Genomic DNA, 19,654 nt, shown 5'->3' on the forward strand with positions numbered 1-19,654 from the left:
ATATAAAGAATTAATTAGCAAAATCTAATATCCAATAAATGTAGTCTGGAAAAAATTTCATGGGTGGCTGATTGCAACATTTAATGGAGGTAGAAAAGTAGAGGAACAAATAATGTTGTTGAGTCAGATTTTTCTTCTCCTTTTATTCAAACACTCATTGAAAGAGCAATCAAAGGAGAGCCACAAACTAGGAAGACTTAGGTCCTCATGAGAAACAAATTGGAGGCGTTAGGTAGCATCATAAAATAGCCATTTAGTACATTGACTTCGTGTATTTAAAGATTATGAGGTTTTACAGTAGTTGGGTTATAAAATATCAATTTAGAACAACAGCAAATTTCCTGATATTCATTTCAGTTTATAGGCAATTCCTGTTCTGACACAAATGTATGGGTTTGGGTGACCAGGTTCTCTGGGCCAGTGCTGCATTTTCCTTTGGGGTGGGGGCTTAGGGGGAGATTCAGTGGCTTTTTCCCAGAAAATCAGTGGTCTAAAATTTACCTCTTTAGTCAAGCCATTTATATCGTAGGAAGCTTTAAAATAGTTCCATTATTTACTGGAGCTCTCGCAGGTTTTTCCTTTATAGCTTCTAGGCCAGCAAGGAGAAGGGGGAATATCAGGGATGCTGAGTTTACATGATCCCACTTCAGGGGATTTATGTAGCCTCTGAATCCTGCACATCACTAATTGCAATAACTAAAAATAAAGTGTGACTAAAAGAATACTGCCATTATGAATCACTTGCTATGTTAATATTCAGATTAAGACTCTTTTTGGTTCATACCTCATTGCAAAATTAGGGTTTTTTTTTTTTTTCTCCTTCCTTAAAGATGTATGCTTATTGAATGTATTTAAATTACTAGCTAATTTTTTTCAGGGGGAAAACCCCGAGGCAAGTGTGAAACCAGTAGCTACAGAAAGCTGGAGAATCAGATGTCTGCTGGGCAAATTGACAGAACTCATTAATCTTTGATGCAGTGTGCTATAGAGTCTGTCCTTTCATGCACCTGCCCAAGCTGAAAGTAATTACACGATGGCACTATTAATACTGAAGAGCTTGAGTGGGGAGAGGGTTATCTTCTCTTCTTAGTAATTGATTGCCAGCTGATTAGTGGACAACATTTTTCTTGCAGCATAATTGCCTTTGTGCTATTGTAGCCTCTCTGACCTGGGTTTAGGTCATCTCACTGATTTTGAGGCCCTGGCAATAGCATCACAGCCCTGAGAGTAATGAACTGGAACTCAATCACTGCACATTCCCCAAACAGTAGATGCCTGGTTAAATGTATTTCAATGATATCCTGGATAACAACAATCATACCAAAGATCACATTTCTTTTTTCCTTCTAGGAAAACTATAGAATTCCATTTGGAAGAGCGCGTATTTGGGAAGGAATAAATGGAAATTATTTTTTGTGCCTTTTCATCGTTAATGGCTGTGATGGACCCATCAGAAACTAGTTCTGTGGGATTTGTGTTGTTGTTGTTATTAATTCTCTATTTTTAAAAAAGGGTCCTGCAGCTTTACAACCCCAGCTCAGGCATGGCCCTGGAGAGAGACCACGAGGCCAGCCCGGCAGCCCTTCACCACACCAACACTGAGCTCACACATTTGGCTGCACCCTGTGCAGGCTGTGGGCATCCCCTGATGTCGGGGTAGGTGGAGGAGGTATTGGGAATGGACAGGCACAAATCTCAAGATTCACAGAATGTGGCAGGCACACCTGATTGACGTGGCAGTAAATTGTCCTGTACAGCTTTAAGAACAGCTCTGACACAGTGGAGTTCAAGTCCAGGAGAACTGGATGGTAACTAAATACAAAGGTTGCTGGTCTCACCTACGGCCTGCTGGGACAGACCTTATTTGAGCTCTGCCTAAATTCTGTCACCTGGATAGGCGAGAATCCAGAGGGCCAGGAAGAGCGAAGGGTGTTGCTAGAACATCTGAATGTGTTGGCATTCTCTGATGATCCTGGTGCTGGCTTTCTCCAAACTAAGCTGAAATGCTGCTGGAGTCCCTCTGTCCCACTCCTGCCCTGAGGCCCAATCAGAGGCAGAGAATATTGGCTACATTTATCCTGGTTCAAGGTAGGACAGACTTCCACCTTCAACACAATGAACGTGGACAAACCCTTCTGGGAACATACAGTTGCTAGTGAGAGCTACTGCTCAGCCTGCCCAGCTAGCCCCTCAGTGGCATCAGGGGAAACTAAGGCAGTTCTGTGGGATTTTTAAGGACATTGTGGATAAATGCTGGTGATATGCTTAGCTAACATTTTGGCTCTGGATTTAAGACAGCTGAAAACAAATTCGAGTCCAAGCAGAGAATTAGATTTTAATGCCATCTTATTGCATGGTAGCCATAAATATCAAATAATGACCCTTTCTTATCATAAAAATATTTGATTATGTGCCTTTATGCCCTGTATAAAGGGTGCCAGGCTAAGAAGGGGAAAAGTGGGAAGTATCTGTTTTAAATCTATGAGTGTAATAGTTCAGCAAATTGGAAGTGAATGAATAGTGTAGGCTTTCCATCTAAATGTCAGTGATGCCAACAGGGTTTCCTTTGGTTCCCATGGGTAACCTTCACATTTATGCTGCTAGAAGTAAAAATATAACAATCCACTGCCTAACTTTAACAGCATTAAGCAGCAAATCTCTAAACTTTTAAAGGTGAAAATGCTACCATATGGAAGAGAACTTCGTAATCATTAAAACAAGTTTTAATGTTCTCAGAGTAGGCGGTCAAGATTTTCCTGATGTGAAAATTGAGATACAAAGAGGATCCTTATAATGCCAACCATCTCCCATTTTTTTAAGCCAAATCTTACAGTGCAAAAGCTGAGTATACTCTGCAATATTTGCCCATACTTCTAATCAGGATCACTAACCCAGAAAAACAGCATTACTAATTTAGCTAGTCATTTAGCAGCATTACTACATTTACATTTCAAGTCTCAAAGAGGTACCAGAGCACACTATCCTAAACCAATGGGTGTGGTATAGGCTACAAGCAGCTAACTTATTCTCAGCTGTTGTCATTTGTGAATGCTTACATGTTGATTGTTCTTGTTTAGTTCTGAGGAGTTTTACGAGTATTATTAGTCGTAACATAACAGGAACAGCAATGTTGCAAATTCTAGTCAGGAAAGGTATAGGTTATGATGCAAACAGAGTTGAGATAATTAAAAAGTGGGAAGTGATAAGACAATAAGTATCATAATTCATTGTGAATTAGTCATTTGACAGCAAGAAAATTCTGAAATACAGAGTGAGTCAGCCATAATGTGAAAAGTACAGCATGTGTATATTCCACTAATAAGAGATGAAAAAATGTGATTGATGGAAAATATTTAGAGTGTGTGGCTAGATCAAAGTAAATACTAAGTGCACATTACCTTAATGTAAATTTAGTGGAAGGTTAAGAATTTAAGAACATAAAAGCTAAACATAGTGTACCACTGATGAAACTTTCATCGAGCCCCCGATGGAACTTATTTCAATCTGCACATCAAAGTGAGTGGTCAGTCCATTGAAGATGGAACTGTAACTGCTGAGGAGAGTTACCTATACCCTTGCTGTGATTATCACGAAGAGGGTTATTTGCTTCAGTGGACCTTCAGTGTAGATGAAATTCATCTATTTTAGAAAAGATGCCTGATAAGATGATGTAAACCAGGTTTTAAGCTATGATGGGTCAACTCACTCTCCTATTTGATGGAGATGATATGAAACTGTAGTTGAAACACCTCATGCTTTTTATGCAGGCTATCCAAGATCCCTTCAGAATATTGCTGATGATCTATCTGTTATTTAAAAAGCTAAGCCAAGAGTCTAAGTTATACTCACTACTTTTGAAGATTGTTTTTTTCCACCATATCATTCCTGAGTTTAAAAGACATTGTAACATAAATACGCTACCTATTTAAAAACTTCTTTATCCTGGTAATGCTCATGGACATTGACTTTTTTTTTCCATTTTTCATTTAATGATCATCATTCTAATGTCTGGGTTGTTTACCAATGACCAAATTCTGTCTTAATTCCATAACCAGTGGGCTGGGGTTTCATTTATTTTTTTTTTTAATTTTATTTTATTATGTTATGTTAGTCACCATACAGTACATCATTAGTTTTGATGTAGTGATCCATGCTTCATTGTTTTCGTATAACACCCAGTACTCCATGCAGTACGTGCCCTCCTTAATACCCATCACCAGGCTAACCCCTCCCCCCACCCCCCTCCCCTCTAACACCCTCAGTTTGTTTCTCAGAGTCCATAGTCTCTCATGGTTCATCTCTCCCTCTGATTGCCCCCCCTTCATTTTTCCCTTCCTTCTCCTAATGTCCTCCATTCTATTCCTTATGTTCCACAAATAAGTGAAACCATTTGATAATTGATTTTCTCTGCTTGACTTATTTCACTTAGCATAATCTCCTCCAGTCCCATCCATGTTGATGTAAAAGTTGGGTATTCATCCTTTCTGATGGCTGAGTAATATTCCATTGTATATATGGACCACATATATACAATGTGGTCTTTATCCATTCGTCTGTTGAAGGCCATCTCAGCTCTTTCCACTGTTTGGCTATTGCGGACATTGCTGCTGTGAACATTGGGCTGCATATGGCCCTTCTTTTCACTACATCTGTGTCTTTGGGGTAAATATCCAGTAGTGCAATTGATGAGTCATAGGGTAGCTCTATTTTTAATTTTCTGAGGCACCTCCACACTGTTTTCCAAAGTGGCTATACCAATTTGCATTCCCACCAACAGTGTAAGAGGGTTCCTCTTTCTCCACAACCTCTCCAACATTTGTTTTTTCTTGCTTTGTCAATTTTTGCCATTCTAACTGCTGTAAGGTGGTATCTCAATGTGTTTTTTTTTTTTAAAGATTTTTTATTTATTTATTTGAGAGAGAGAAAATGAGAGAGAGAGAACACATGAGAGGGGATAGGGTCAGAGGACGAAGCAGACTCCCTGCCGAGCAGGGAGCCCAATGCGGGACTCGATCCAGGGACTCCAGGATCATGACCTGAGCCGAAGGCAGTCACTTAACCAACTGAGCCACCCAGCCGCCCTCAATGTGGTTTTGATTTGAATTTCCCTGATGGCTAATGATGATGAGCATTTTTTCATGTGTCTATTAGCCATTTGTATGTCGTCTTTGGAGAAGTGTCTGTTCATGTCTTCTGCCCATTTTTTGACTTGATTATTTGTTTTTTGGGTGTTGAGTTTGAGAAGTTCTTTATAGATCTTGGAAATCAGCCCTTTATCTTTAGTGGCATTTACAAATATCTTCTTCCATTCTGTGGGTTGCCTCTTTGTTTTGTTGACTGTTTCCTTTGCTGTGCAGAAGTTTTTTATCTTGATGAAGTCCCAAAAGTTCATATTTGCTTTTGTTTCACTAGCCTTTGGAGATGAGTCTTGAAAGAAGTTGCTGTGGCCGATGTCAAAGAGGTTACTGCCTATGTTCTCCTCTAGAATTTTGATGGATTACTGTCTCATATTGAGGTCTTTCATCCATTTTGAGTTTATCTTTGTGTATGGTGTTAGAGAATGGTCGAGTTTCATTCTTCTGTATATAGCTGTCCAATTTTCCCAGCACCATTTATTGAAGAGACTGTCTTTTATCCCAAATTCACCAACTAACTTTACACCTTAAAGAACTAGAGAAAAAGCAACAAACAATGCCTAAGCCATGCATTAGAAGAGAAATAATTAAGATTAGAGCAGAGATCAATGAATTAGAAACCAGAAAAACAGTAGATCAGATCAATGAAACTAGAAGCTGGTTCTTTGAAAGAATTAATAAGATTGATAAACCACTGGCCAGACTTCTCCAAAAGAAAAGAGAAAGGACCCAAATTAATAAAATTATGAATGAAAGGGGAAAGATCACGACTAACACCAAGGAAATAGAAACCGTTATTAGAAATTATTATCAGCAACTATATGCCAATAAATTGAGCAACCTGGATGAAATGGAGGCCTTCCTGGAAACCTATAAACTCCCAAGACTGAAACAGGAAGAAATTGACAACCTGAATAGGCCAATAACCAGTAACGAAATTGAAGCAGTGATCAAAAACCTCCCAAAAAACAAGAGTCCAGGGCCTGATGGATTCCCTGAGGAATTCTACCAACCATTCAAAGAAGAAATAATACCTATTCTCCTGAAGCTGTTTCAAAAAATAGAAACAGAAAGAAAGCTTCCAGACTCATTCTATGAGGCCAGCATTACCTTAATCCCCAAACCAGGCAAAGACCCCATCAAAAAGGAGAATTTAAGACTGATAGCCCTGATGAATATGGACTCCAAAATCCTCAACAAAATCCTAGGTAATAGGATCCAACAATACATTAAAAGGATCATCCACTACGACCAAGTGGGGTTTTATCCCCGGGAAGCAAGGGTGGTTCAACATTCACAAATCAGTGTGATAGAACACATTAATAAGAGGAGAGAGAAGAACCATATGGTCCTCTCAATTGATGCAGAAAAAGCATTTGACAAAATACAGCATCCTTTCCTGATTAAAACTCTTCAGAGTATAGGGATAGAGGGAACATTCCTCAAGTTCATAAAGTCCATCTATGAAAAACCCACAGTGAATATCATCCTCATTGGTGAAAAGCTGAGAGCCTTTCCCTTAAGATCAGGAACATGTCAAGGATGCCCACTCTCGCCACTATTTTTCAACATAGTACTAGAAGTCCTAGAAACAGCAATCAGACAACAAAAAGAAATAAAAGGTATTCAGATTGGCAAAGAAGAAGTCAAACTCTCTCTCTTCGCAGATGACGTGATACTTTATGTGGAAAACCCAAAAGACTCCACCCCCAAATTACTAGAACTCATACAGCAATTCAGTAATGTGGCAGGATACAAAATCAATGCACAGAAATCAGTTGCTTTCTTATACACTAACAATGCAACTGTAGAAAGAGAAATTAGAGAAATGATTCCATTTACAATAGCACCAAAAACCATAAGATACCTCGGGATAAGCCTAACCAAAGAGGTAAAGGATCTATACTCTAGGAACTACAGAACACTCATGAAAGAAATTGAAGAAGACACAAAAAGATGGAAAAACATTCTATGCTCATGGATAGGAATAATAAACATTGTTAAAATGTCTATGCTACCCAGAGCAATCTATACCTTCAATGCCATCCCGATCAAAATTCCAATGACATTTTTCAAAGTGCTGGAACAAACAATCCTAAAATTTATATGGAATCAGAAAAGACCCTGAATCATCAAGGAAATTTTGAAAAAGAAAAACGAAGCTGGGGCATCATGTTGCCCGATTTCAAGCTATATTACAAAGCAGTGATCACCAAGACAGCATGGTACTGGCACAAAAACAGACATATAGACCAATGGAACAGAATAGAGAACCCAGATATGGACCCTCAACTCTATGGTCAAATAGTCTTTGACAAAGCAGGAAAAAATATGCAATGGAAAAAAAAAAAAAAACCAGTCTCATTTACTTTTGATTTAGGAAAGATTTTCTGAGATTTGTGGTTAAACATGACTAAGTTAAGGCATTTTTAAAAATTTCTTTCCCTCAAAATCCACCAATAAAAACTGTAAGAATGTTATTAGAAAAAGATGCACTCCATATAAAAAAAACAAAGTGTCAGCTACAACTGACCTCTTGCATAAATAAGCATACCTACCTAGTGTGGTCTGAATGGGAGGTAGTGAGGGGGCTGAGAACCCATGAGTGCCATCTTGAACCTGGAACAGATCCTATATTTCCCTAAAATTAAGTGTCTTTGATCTGAAAGAATCATATCTAAGGATCATTTTTCATTGGAGATGAAATATAAGGATGTGGTGGGCCAAGAAAAAAAAAGAGGGATGTAGCTCTGTAGAAATTTAGTTTAACATTACAGAGCTTCAAGTTGGTATTGAAGGAGCCAACATGTCAACAAACCATCTTACTCTTTATTTAAAAATCATCTATCCTAAAGAGGTGATACTATAGGTGAAGGAGAGATGGTGCAAGTTGTGGTAAAGGTGATGCTTTATAGTTTAAGGAGCCAGCAGAGTCTGAACATTGACATTTTAATTGTACAATGAGCAGACCAGCCCTAATGTCTTTTCGTTATAGGCATCACTTTAACATATTCCTTAAAATATTGCTGAAAAGGTGTTATTCTTTGCAAAGTGTGTTCAGTTGCAGCAAGAATTCCTTTGCTTGTCCCTAGCCACACCATTTTCCCCAGGCACTAACAGACTTGTTAAGAGGAGTGTGTGAGACACATATCCCATGGAAGCTGCTGACTGCTTTGACTTAACTCTCTTTTCATGCCTTCACACACTCTTCCATAAATAGCAAGCTACATTTTAAGATAAGTAATAATCATAGAAGAACCAGCATGGACCTGCATATGTAAAACTACAGAATAAAAGAGAAAAATAACATAATCAGAGGGCAAATGAAAAACATACTGTAGGAATAATTAAATAGGAAAAGGCAAAAATTTCAGGCTTAAGAAAATGCAGCCACTGATTTCTCTTTGAAAAGAGCTCAAAGAAAAAATAAAAACTGGTGGTGTGAAAAGAGAGCTTGCAGTGTTCAGGAAAGAAATGGATGAGAAAGTAAAAACACTGCAAGGATAAAGCCATATGAAAAGAAAAAAAAATGAATAAACATGACTGAAAATACAACTCTAGTTATTGAAGTAAAGACTAAAAAATGGGACAGAAAAATATTTAATATATAAAATATATATAATATGTAATATATAAAATATATTTATATATTTAAAATATATAAAATAATATATAAAATAATGTAATAGTGGGTAAGTGTCCTGAAATAAATACCTAGGTGTATAGATAAACAGGATTTATTCTGTCCTAGAGAACAGTTGATATAAAACTATCCACACAAAGATATATCCTAAAAAACTTCAGGGGTAAAGAGAATCTTTTTCTATCAAGAGAGGAAAAATTATAAAACAAAAATGTACACAACATGATATTAGGCTAGCCTCAGTCTTTCAACAGTAACAACCAGTGCCAGAAGGGAGTGGGCAATATCTATAAATTTGTGAAGGAAATAAAATATCATCAAGGAATTTTATACCCAACCATCTTATCCTTCGAGCTTAAAGTTAAAGCATTCTTAATATGCAAGAACTCAGGGAACAAAACACTTATGAGTCTTTCTTGAAAAATATTAGGTAACTGCAGCCAACCAAAATAGAGATCAAAATTAAAAACTCATGAATAAAGAAACCATAGTCAAAAGTACTGCTCTTTAAGTTTTGAAAAATAAGAAAGAATAACTAAAAAATTCTTGGGAATATTGATTGGAGAACAAAATATAAATGTTATAAACTATGATATAGTAAAATGAATAATATAATTAATAAAATTTGGTGATATGGGGGAGGAATTGGAATAAATGGGAATATACTAGTTTCTTCATTTTCATAGTAAGGATAATAGAGACTACCTAATCAGAAGCACAGCTTTTAAAAAACTGATTCTAACATTTCAATATTTTTCATAATCTCTTCAATGAATGGTACTGGAAAATTGGACAGCTACATGCAAAAGAATGAAACTGGACAACTTTCTTACACTATACCCAAAAACAAACTCGCAGTAGATTAAAGACCTAAAAGTGAGTCTTAAAACCATAAAATTCTAGAAGAAAACAAGCAGTAATCTTTTTGACACTGGCTATGGATACATTTTCTAAAATTTCTCCTCAGACAAGGGAAACAAAAACAAAATTAAACTATTGGGACTACACCAAAAGGAAAAACCATCAACAAAATAAAAGGGCAACTTACTGGATGGGAGAAGATATTTGCAAATAATATATCCAATAAGAAGTTAATATCCAAAATATATAAAGAACTTATACAACTCCACACCAGAAAAACCCAAGTAATATAATAAAAAAATGGACAGAGGACATGAATAAACATTTTTCTGAAGAAGATATACAGATGCCCAACAGATACATGAAAAAATGCTCAACATCACTAATCATCAGGGAAGTGCAAATCAAAACCACAATGAGATGTCCCCTCACCCCTGTAAGAATGGCTAAGATCAAAAAGACAAGAAACAATAATTGTTGGCTAGGCTGTGAAGAAAAAGGAACCCTTGTGCACTTTTGGTGGGAATGCAAACTGGTGCACTTTGGAAAACAGTACAGAGGTTCCTCAAAAAATTAAAAATAGAAACCCCATATAATCCCCAAATTCCATCACTGGCTATTTACCCAGGGAAAATGAAAACACTAACTCAAAAAAGATATATGCACCCCTTTGTTAATTGCAGCATTATTTACAATAGCCAAGACATGGAAGCAACCCAAATGTCTATTGATACATGAGTGGATAAAAGAGATGTGGTGCACATATATACAATGGAATATTGCTCAGCCATAAAAAAGAATGAGATCTTGCCCTTTGAAACATGGATAGAACCTAGAGGATATTATGCCCAGTGAAGTAAATCAGACAGAGAAGACAACTTGTCATTCTAGGTGGCTACTAGATGTTTAAAAAATACTTCTCTTGCTCTAAACATGTTTTTGTTTTGTTTTGTTTTTGTTTTTTGTTTTTTTTGTATCCAGTTGCCTCTTATAGTCACACAGGATAATTAGGTATATTACTTATAGTCATTTATTTTATTTTTGAAACTTAAAACATTGTTTTAATTCAAAACCTTTAGCTTGATTGTGTTCTTATTTATCCTCACACACACATCCAACTGTGTTTTAATTATTTTAAACTACATATACATCCAAAGAACAAAGTTTTGCCAGCTTTGAGAATATTCAAATGAAATTATTTCGGGGGGGGGGTGGGAAAAAGTTAGTTAATCCTTAAAGCTATAAATAATTCTCTCATTTATGGGCCTTTTTGAGAGATGATGTTGAATTAATACTTTATTGTTTCTCTATACTATTGTAAAGCCCAAATGCTGTGAAACTGATTTTTTCCCCACAATTATCATGCACCAGATAATTTCTTTGAAATAGTTTCATTTCCTAAATAGCAAATACTTATTATTTTGTCTATCTAGTATGGCTATCTCCCAATCTCACTTACTGGAGGAGTATTTCTCTTCTTTCAAGAGTTTATTTTTTCCCTATTTTAAGTAGAGTTTGTTTTTACATGGCTCTATGCCCCTGACAACAGTTAATTTGTCAACGGGGGTGTGGGAACATGACACATAACCTGTCCAATGATAGTATGTCCTGAGCATAGCTAATTTGTCCAGAGTTGAGTACCTGACCCAAGGTGGGCCATTTAGAGTTCTTCCCTAATTTTTTTTTAACTTGACCTGAGGAAGTATGTCTCAGATGGCAAAGTGGGGTGCTGTGGGGATTGATAGCTGCCTGCTACCACACTTACCTCATATTTGCCACCATGTGGAAGACTCTGGTCTTTGATGAGTGAGATAAAATTGGCATGAGTAAAAAATCAGACGATGATGGAGATTGGGAATCCTAGCATTGCTTAAGTTCCTGGTTGCATACTTTTGAGGCCTACCTGTACTGTACCCCTACTCCTGCAGTTTGGTCACTTAACTATTCCTTAGAGTTCTGGAGTCAAATATACATATTGTCTTATTGACTAGTTTGAACTTGGTTTCTATTGCTTGCATTCAAAACAGTTCAAAATGAGTGAGAGAATTTTCTCCTTTCAGTGCTTAAAGTACTAAGACAGCCTGCCTCTTTAAAAATTGCATGTGTCGTTCTATCACATTCATATTCACAATCTACTGAAAAAGGCACGGAAGTCACAGTGACATTACAAGTTTCCCAATTAAAAGTGATTTCTAAGTCAAAGAAGAAAGAGAACTGAGAGGCAGACACTGAAGAGGTATGGGGCTGGATGGTGTACAGAGTGACGAAGGAAAAGGGGGATACAGAAACAGGTTACTTTCCAGAGAGTGAGTTCTGCTCTCAAATATATACCTCTCTCTCTTTGGAATGTAACATTATATTCACTTAAAATTTTTTTGTTATATCTATTAAATATATATATGTGGCAATAAAGAATACAAATATGTCTGTCTCCCATCAATTCTCTCCCTTCTCAGTAAGTCCCAATCCCAAGAGTCAATCTCTTTAAACTGTTTACCTTTTCTTTTGGTGCGTCCTTTCAAAAGACTAGGTAACATATTTCTGTTTCTGTTTCAGGAGTCATACATTTTTGGAAATATCTATTAACTCTTTGAAACAGAAGATGAAGATCTGGCTCATTTGCACTACTTTCCTTCCCCAAATAGATATTTATATAACATTTAGTTCTTGCTTTGTCTTTGCTACTTTAAATAATATCCTTAAACATTATTTCTTGCTTCACCAATTTCCTCTAGTATCTCTTGACTCCCAAATTTTAAGAAGAAATTATTATTATTCCTACTCATTCTTTCTCCTCTCTTTCCCCTTTCACATACCATTTTCTGTTAGCTTCACTTGTGTTTTTGCATTATTAAGACTGGTAACAACATGCTCCATCCTACAATCACAATCAAGTATTCCATTCTTTGTGGAATAAATAGAAACGTTGAAAAGCAATGAACAGTATTTGTGTGATTATGGCTATTGTTTAATGTTGGTTCAGCTAGGGTGTTAAATTTCCTTCTCTAAAGTACTAAGTGGATATAAGAAGAAGTACCTGGGTCACAAGAGGAAAACCTTTCCTTGTAATAATTTTAAATGAAATATTTTTTCTTGAATGCCATCAATTGCTTTAATTCTTGCCTTACTTTGTTTCATATTTGGAAGATTACTAGTTGGCACATATCCTGAATTTTAACTTACCTTTCTTTTTATTTATAATTTATTTTATTTGGGGTGCCTGGGTGGCTCAGTTGGTTAAGTGTCTGCCTTTGGCTCAGGTCATGATCCTGGAGTCCCAGGATCAAGCCCCTGGTCTGGCTCTCAGCTCAGTGGGGAGTCTGCTTCTCCCTCGCCCTCTGCCCCTCCCCCTGCTCCTTCTCTCTCTGTCTCTCTCTCACTCTCTCCAATAAATAAATTAATCAATTAATTAATTAAAAAACAAAAATAATTTATTTGATTTGCTTTTCCCTCCCCACTTAAATTATACTTTCTTTTCTATCAAACTCTTTTCTTTCCTTAGGATACTTTGTAGAATCTTCTGTCCTCCTATTTTAAGCTGGATGTGTTAATGTGCTGCCATCGTCCTAAGACTTCTTTTGACCACTCTCCTTGGCTGGACCTGGGGTTTCTGGATCTGCTTTCTTTATATATTCCCTTATTTTTTCGGAGACATATCCTTAAGTAACTTTTTTGAAAAAAAGCATATGTGAGAGAGAAAATTTCTGGATCCTTATATATCAGGAAGTGTCTTTATTTTTCTTTGAAGCTTGAAAATAGGCTAGTTGAATATAGAATTCAAAGTTGAAAAAATTTTTCCTCAGAATTTGTTTTCTTATACTTATTCAGGGGATCTTTTCAATCTAAAGATTTTCTTTCTTCAGTGCTAGAAAATTCTCTTATACCTTTAATAATTGTATTTTCCCCCCATTTTCCTCCATTGTTTCGTCCTGGGACTATATTAGTTAAGTACTTTAATCATAAGTTTGTTTTCTGTCCCTCTTACCTTTTATCTAATATTCTTTTCTTTTTGTATTTGTAGTCTACTTTCTCAGAGACTGTTTTCAGTCTTGGAAATTTTAAGCCCTTTGGTGTTTTGGCTGCAGTTCAGTGCTGGGGATTGGTGAGGAGAATTGTGATGACTACAGATGTGCCTTGTGTAGATGTTCAACAAATACCCCAGTTTCAGCCCACTTCTTACTCCCTGCTCTGCCATGCCTTCTGACTCTGAGTCCAGGACTCAGTAAATATTCTGTTAGGAAAATTGGCTTTTAACTTTATAGAAGCTTCCTTTTATAATTTTTAAGGCTGAGGCTTTCTCTGCTTGCTTTATCCATCTGTCTTCTTCTTTATTCTAGAAGTTAGTGAAAGTATGTCACTTATGGGTACCCACTCATCCTTAAGTCTCTTTGCTATGACATATTTACTCTCTTTATGTACTTTTTAATGGAGCTTTAATTCAGTGGCATCTTGGACAGGATGGGAAGGAAATTCAATTGCCTAATCTGCAATCTTGGAACCCAAATTCAACAATTTTATTGTTATATAAGTGACTATGAACTAAAAGAAGCTGTACAAAAGACCTAAAAGAAGTTCATAATAATTTACGTTAATAGCAAGGAAGCCCTTTGTGTTTAAGTTTGTTTAGCAAAACACTTTCAGTTTATGGTTTTTAACAAGAATATCTATTTAATTTTTATTTAAACAAACATTTTAATTTATATTTCATAAAAGCATAAGAATGCTGTATATTAGGGATGCCTGAGTGGCTTAGTCGGTTAAGCGTCTGCCTTTGGTTCAGGTCATGATCCCAGGGTCCCACATCAGACTCCTTGCTCAGCAGGGAGCCTGCTTCTCCCTCTGCCTGCAGTCCCCCCTGCTTGTGCTCTCTCTCTCAAATAAATAAATAAAATCTTAAAAAAAGGAATGCTATATATTAGAATTTCATATCAATCAGATCAAAATAGCAGATATATTTTAAGATATTAATTTCTATTATACATTGTTCTAAACTCAGGATATAAAATGAAGTATATGGCATTTGACCCTCAAAGTACTTATTGATTTACTTGCAAACACTTATGTATTAATATATACTTACTTGATAAATGTTTCTAGCATATGTAAGAAATGTATACATATGTCCTTGTTATTAAAGATTTCAGATCAGCAGAACAGCCAGGCTCCACATAGTGTTTGTAAAATATAGTATTTGTATAACTGCTATGTAAATTGCTATTGAAATATGCAAGCTAATATTGTAAGGAAGGGCAATAGAGTGAGCAAAAGCATAGTCATAGGAAAGCACAAATGGTTTTAGGGCAGTTTGGCTAGGGTGAGCACTGTCTTAGGTAAGAGCTGGGCTGGAAAGTTATCCTCACTTGCTTGATGGTCCAAATGAGGTGGTGGTTGCCAGAGGCCAGGGTGGAGATGCTGGGAACAATTAAAATACCTCTCCAGTATTTTCCCAAAACATCAGTTCTTTTTTAAGGAACAGAAATGTCAGCTGTCAAGTTATATTAAAAAATGTTTGCTGGATTTTGAACTGGACCAGTATGTTTGATGCCAAAGATACCAGTTTCTTAAATTTAACTCCAGAAACAAAAGAAGCCAAGTAAGTCACCCTGTAAACTGATGGGAGTTTGTGATTCTGAGGCTTTATGGTAAATCTAGTTGGTTGTTGTCTTAGTCAGTTTAGGCTGCTATAACAAAAATATCATATATTGGGTGGCTTAAACAACAAACATTTATTTCTCACAGTTCTGGAGGCTGGGAAGTCCAAGGTCAACATGCTGGCAGATTCAGTGTCTACGGAGAGCTCACTTCTTGGTTCATAAACAACCATTTTCTTGCTGTGTCCTCACCTGATGGAGGAGGTGAGGGAGTTCTCTGGGGTCTCTTTTGTAAGGGCGCTAATCCCATTCATGATGGCTCTGCCCTTATGACCTGATCTTCTCCCAAAGGCCTTACCTCTAAGTATCATCACAGTGGGGATTAAGTTTCATCATATGAATTTTGGAAGGACTCAGACATTCAGTCTTATTGGGTAAGTTACTTAAATTCAGTTTTGGTTTCCTTTTCTGTAAAATTGGCTAGCACTATTGATCTGCCTTACAAAGACATTCTAATATTTTTATAGCTTGATGAAAGAAAATGTCCAGGTGACTGGATTAGGTGTCGAGTTCAAAATGTAAGGGATTCTGGGGCACCTGGGTGGCTCAGTCTGTTAAGTGTCTGCCTTCAGCTCAGGTCATGATCCCAGAGTCCTGGGATCGAGTCCCCCGTCGGGCTCCCTGCTCAGCCAGGAGCCTGCTTCTCCCTCTGCCTCTCCCCACTGCTTGTGTGTGCTCCCTCTCTCTATTAAATGAATAAATAAAATCTTTAAACAACAGCAACAAGAACAAACCCAATATGTAAAGGATTCTGACTACTATCCCTGTGGGTTTACAAGATACTTTTCCCTTTCATTTTTTTGTGCATAAAGTATTTCCAGATTCATAATATAATAACATTAGAAAAAAGAATATAATCTTTATATTTTCATGTAGGTAGAATTCAGAAATCTAAGCATTAAGCTTTCTTCAGCAGCACAAAGGAAATAAGTTTACTTATATCAGACCATGGTACCACTTGGAGTACGCATTTATTTTATATCTTTTTCCTCTGCCTACAAATGCTGGCCATGTAGTATGCATTGAAATGTGAATGCTTTCATAATGTTCCAATAGCTAAATGAAGATTTCCCTGAGAACTGGTCCTTTGAAAACAAGGCATCTATTGCTGTTTTGGTGGGAATGGGTAGGAAAGATTCTTGCAGATCCATATTCATTTCATTTATTAAGCAACAAAGAAAAGTCCACCTCAATTTAATCTAATTAAATTTAATTCCTTGAATTCCTCAGTCTCCAAACTTCTCTGCATTTTGCACAGTATTCACAAACTCTTCCCCCTTCCAGTTGTCATGGAAATGAGGAATCTCAAGAGGGCAAATTTAGATGATTTGAAGAAGGCTTGACATTTTTGGATTCGTATACTGTTTCCTTTCCATTTGACTTTAGGAGTAGACTTTATTACAGGTATGGAGTGGGATTTTGATGGTTAAATTTTCTCACCCACTCCTAATCTGCTCCAGTGGCATATGGGCCATGACATGATGGTGATATCCAAAATGGAAGTGAAATACAATTTTTATTAATAGCCATCATGTGCTCATAACACTCAAGTGCAGGACTTCTCTGCTACATGAAGCTGTAGCAGGAGTATTTGACCTAGAAACCTAAACAGAGATTCCCACCCTATAGAATCTAGAGCATTAAGGATGGAGGTCAGAATCCTACTGTCTCAGGTTGGGTTCCCCAGGAAGCAGACTCCAGAAGAGCTGACAATGATTCCAGCAGTTGGTGTAACAAATCCTTCCTTGAAGGAGGATCTGAGTTGTGTATTATAGCATCTACCACACAAACCACACATTCTTACCAACAGTCCATGTGGACAGAGCTGCTGTTTGCCTCTTTTTTTAAAAAAAAATTTTATTGTTATGTTAATCGCCATACATCATTAGTTTTTGATGTAGTGTTCCATGATTCATTGTTTGTGCATAACACCCAGTGCTCCATGCAGAACGTGCTCTCTTTAATACCTATCACCAGGCTAACACATCCTCCCACCCCCCTCCCCCCAGAACCCTCAGTTTGTTTTTCAGAGTCCATCGTCTCTCATGGTTCGTCTCCCCCTCCGATTTCCCCCCCTTCATTCTTCCCCTCCTGCTATCTTCTTTTTTCTTAACATATATTGCATTATTTGTTTCAGAGGTACAGATCTGTGATTCAACAGTCTTGCACAATTCACAGCGCTCACCATAGCACATACCCTCTCCAGTGTCTATCACCCAGCCACCCATCCCTCCCACCCCACCCCTGACTCCAGCAACCCTCAGTTTGTTTCCTGAGATTAAGAATTCCTCATATCAGTGAGATCATATGATACATGTCTTTCTCTGATTGACTTATTTCGCTCAGCATAACACACTCCAGTTCCATCCACATCGTTGCAAATGGCAAGATCTCATTCCTTTTGATGGCTGTATAATATTCCATTGTATATATATACCACATCATCTTTATCCATTCATCTGTCAGTGGGCATCTTGGCTCTTTCCACAGTTTGGCTATTGTGGACATTGCTGCTATAAACATCGGGTGCACATACTCCTTCAGATCCCTACATTTGTATCTTTGGGGTAAATATGCAGTAGTGCAATTGCTGGATCGTATCATAGCTCTATTTTCAACTTTTTGAGGAAGCTCCATACTGTTTTCCAGAGTGGTTGCACCAGCTTGCATTCCCACCAACAGTGTAGGAGGGTTCCCCTTTCTCCGCATCCCCACCAACATCTGTCATTTCCAGACTTGTAATTTTAGCCATTCTGACTGGTGTGAGGTGGTATCTCACTGAGGTTTTGATTTAGATTTCCCTGATGCCGAGCGATGTTGAGCACTTTTTCATGTGTCTGTTGGCCATTTGGATGTCTTCTTTGGAAAAATGTCTGTTCATGTCTTCTGCCCATTTCTTGATTGGATTCTTTGTTCTTTGGGTGTTGAGTTTGATAAGTTCTTTTTTTTTTTTTTAAAGATTTTATTTATTTATTTGACACAGAGAGACACAGCGAGAGAGGGAACACAAACAGGGTGAGTGGGAGAGGGAGAAGCAGGCTTCCCTCCGAGCAGGGAGCCCGATGCGGGGCTTGATCTCAGGACCCCGGGATCATGACCTGAGCTGAAGGCAGATGCTTAACGACTGAGCCACCCAGGCGCCCCAAGTTTGATAAGTTCTTTGTAGATTTTGGATACTAGCCCTTTATCTGATATGTCATTTGCAAATATCTTCTCCCATTCTGTTGGTTGTCTTTTGGTTTTGTTTCTTTTGCTGTGCAAAAGCTTTTTATCTTGATGAAGTCCCAATAGTTCATTTTTGCCCTTGCTTCCCTTGCCTTTGACGATGTTTCTAGGAAGAAGTTGCTACAGCTGAGGTCAAAGAGGTTGCTGCCTGTGTTCTCCTTTAGGATGTTGATGGACTTCTGTCTCACATTTAGGTCTTTCAACCATTTGGAGTCTATTTTTGTGTGTGGTGTAAGGAAATGGTCCAGTTTCATTCTGCATGTGGTTGTCCAATTTTCCCAAAACCATTTGTTGAAGAGACTGTCTTTTTTCCATTGGACATTCTTTCCTGCTTTGTCAAAGATGAGTTGACCATAGAGTTGAGGGTCCATTTCTGGGCTCTCTATTCTGTTCCGTTGATCTATGTGTCTGTTTTTGTGCTAGTACCATACTGTCTTGATGATGACAGCTTTGTAATAGAGCTGGAAGTCTGGAATTGTGATGCCGCCAGGTTTGCTTTGCTTTTTCAACATTCCTGGGGCTATTTGGGGTCTTTTCTGGTTCCATACAAATTTTAGGGTTATTTGTTCCATTTCTTTGAAAGAAGTGGATGGTGTTTTGCTGGGGATTGCATTGAATGTGTAGATTGCTCTAGATAGCATTGACATCTTCACAATATTTGTTCTTCCAATCCATGAGCATGGAACGTTTTTCCATTTCTTTTTGTCTTCCTCAATTTCTTTCATGAGTATTTTATAGTTTTCTGAGTACAGATCCTTAGCCTCTTTGGTTAGATTTATTCCTAGGTATCTTATGGTTTTGGGTGCAGTTGTAAATGGGATTGACTCCTTAATTTCTCTTTCTTCTGTCTTGTTGTTGGTGTATAGGAATGCCACTGATTTCTGTGCATTGATTTTATATCCTGCCACTTTACTGAATTCCTGTGTGAGTTCTAGCAGTTTTGGGGTGGAGTCTTTTGGGGTTTCCACATAAAGTATCATATCATCTGCAAAGAGTGAGAGTTTGACTTCTTCTTTGCCGATTTGGATGCCTTTTATTTCTTTTTGTTGTCTGATTGCTGTGGCTAGGACTTCTAATATTATGTTGAATAGCAGTGGTGACAGTGGACATCCCTGCTGCATTCCTGACCTTAGGGGGAA

This window comes from Mirounga angustirostris, unplaced genomic scaffold (assembly GCF_029215605.1).
Source record: "Mirounga angustirostris isolate CCGP_5_RB_7025 unplaced genomic scaffold, mMirAng1.0.hap1 SCAF_4, whole genome shotgun sequence".
Lineage (NCBI taxonomy): Eukaryota > Metazoa > Chordata > Mammalia > Carnivora > Phocidae > Mirounga > Mirounga angustirostris.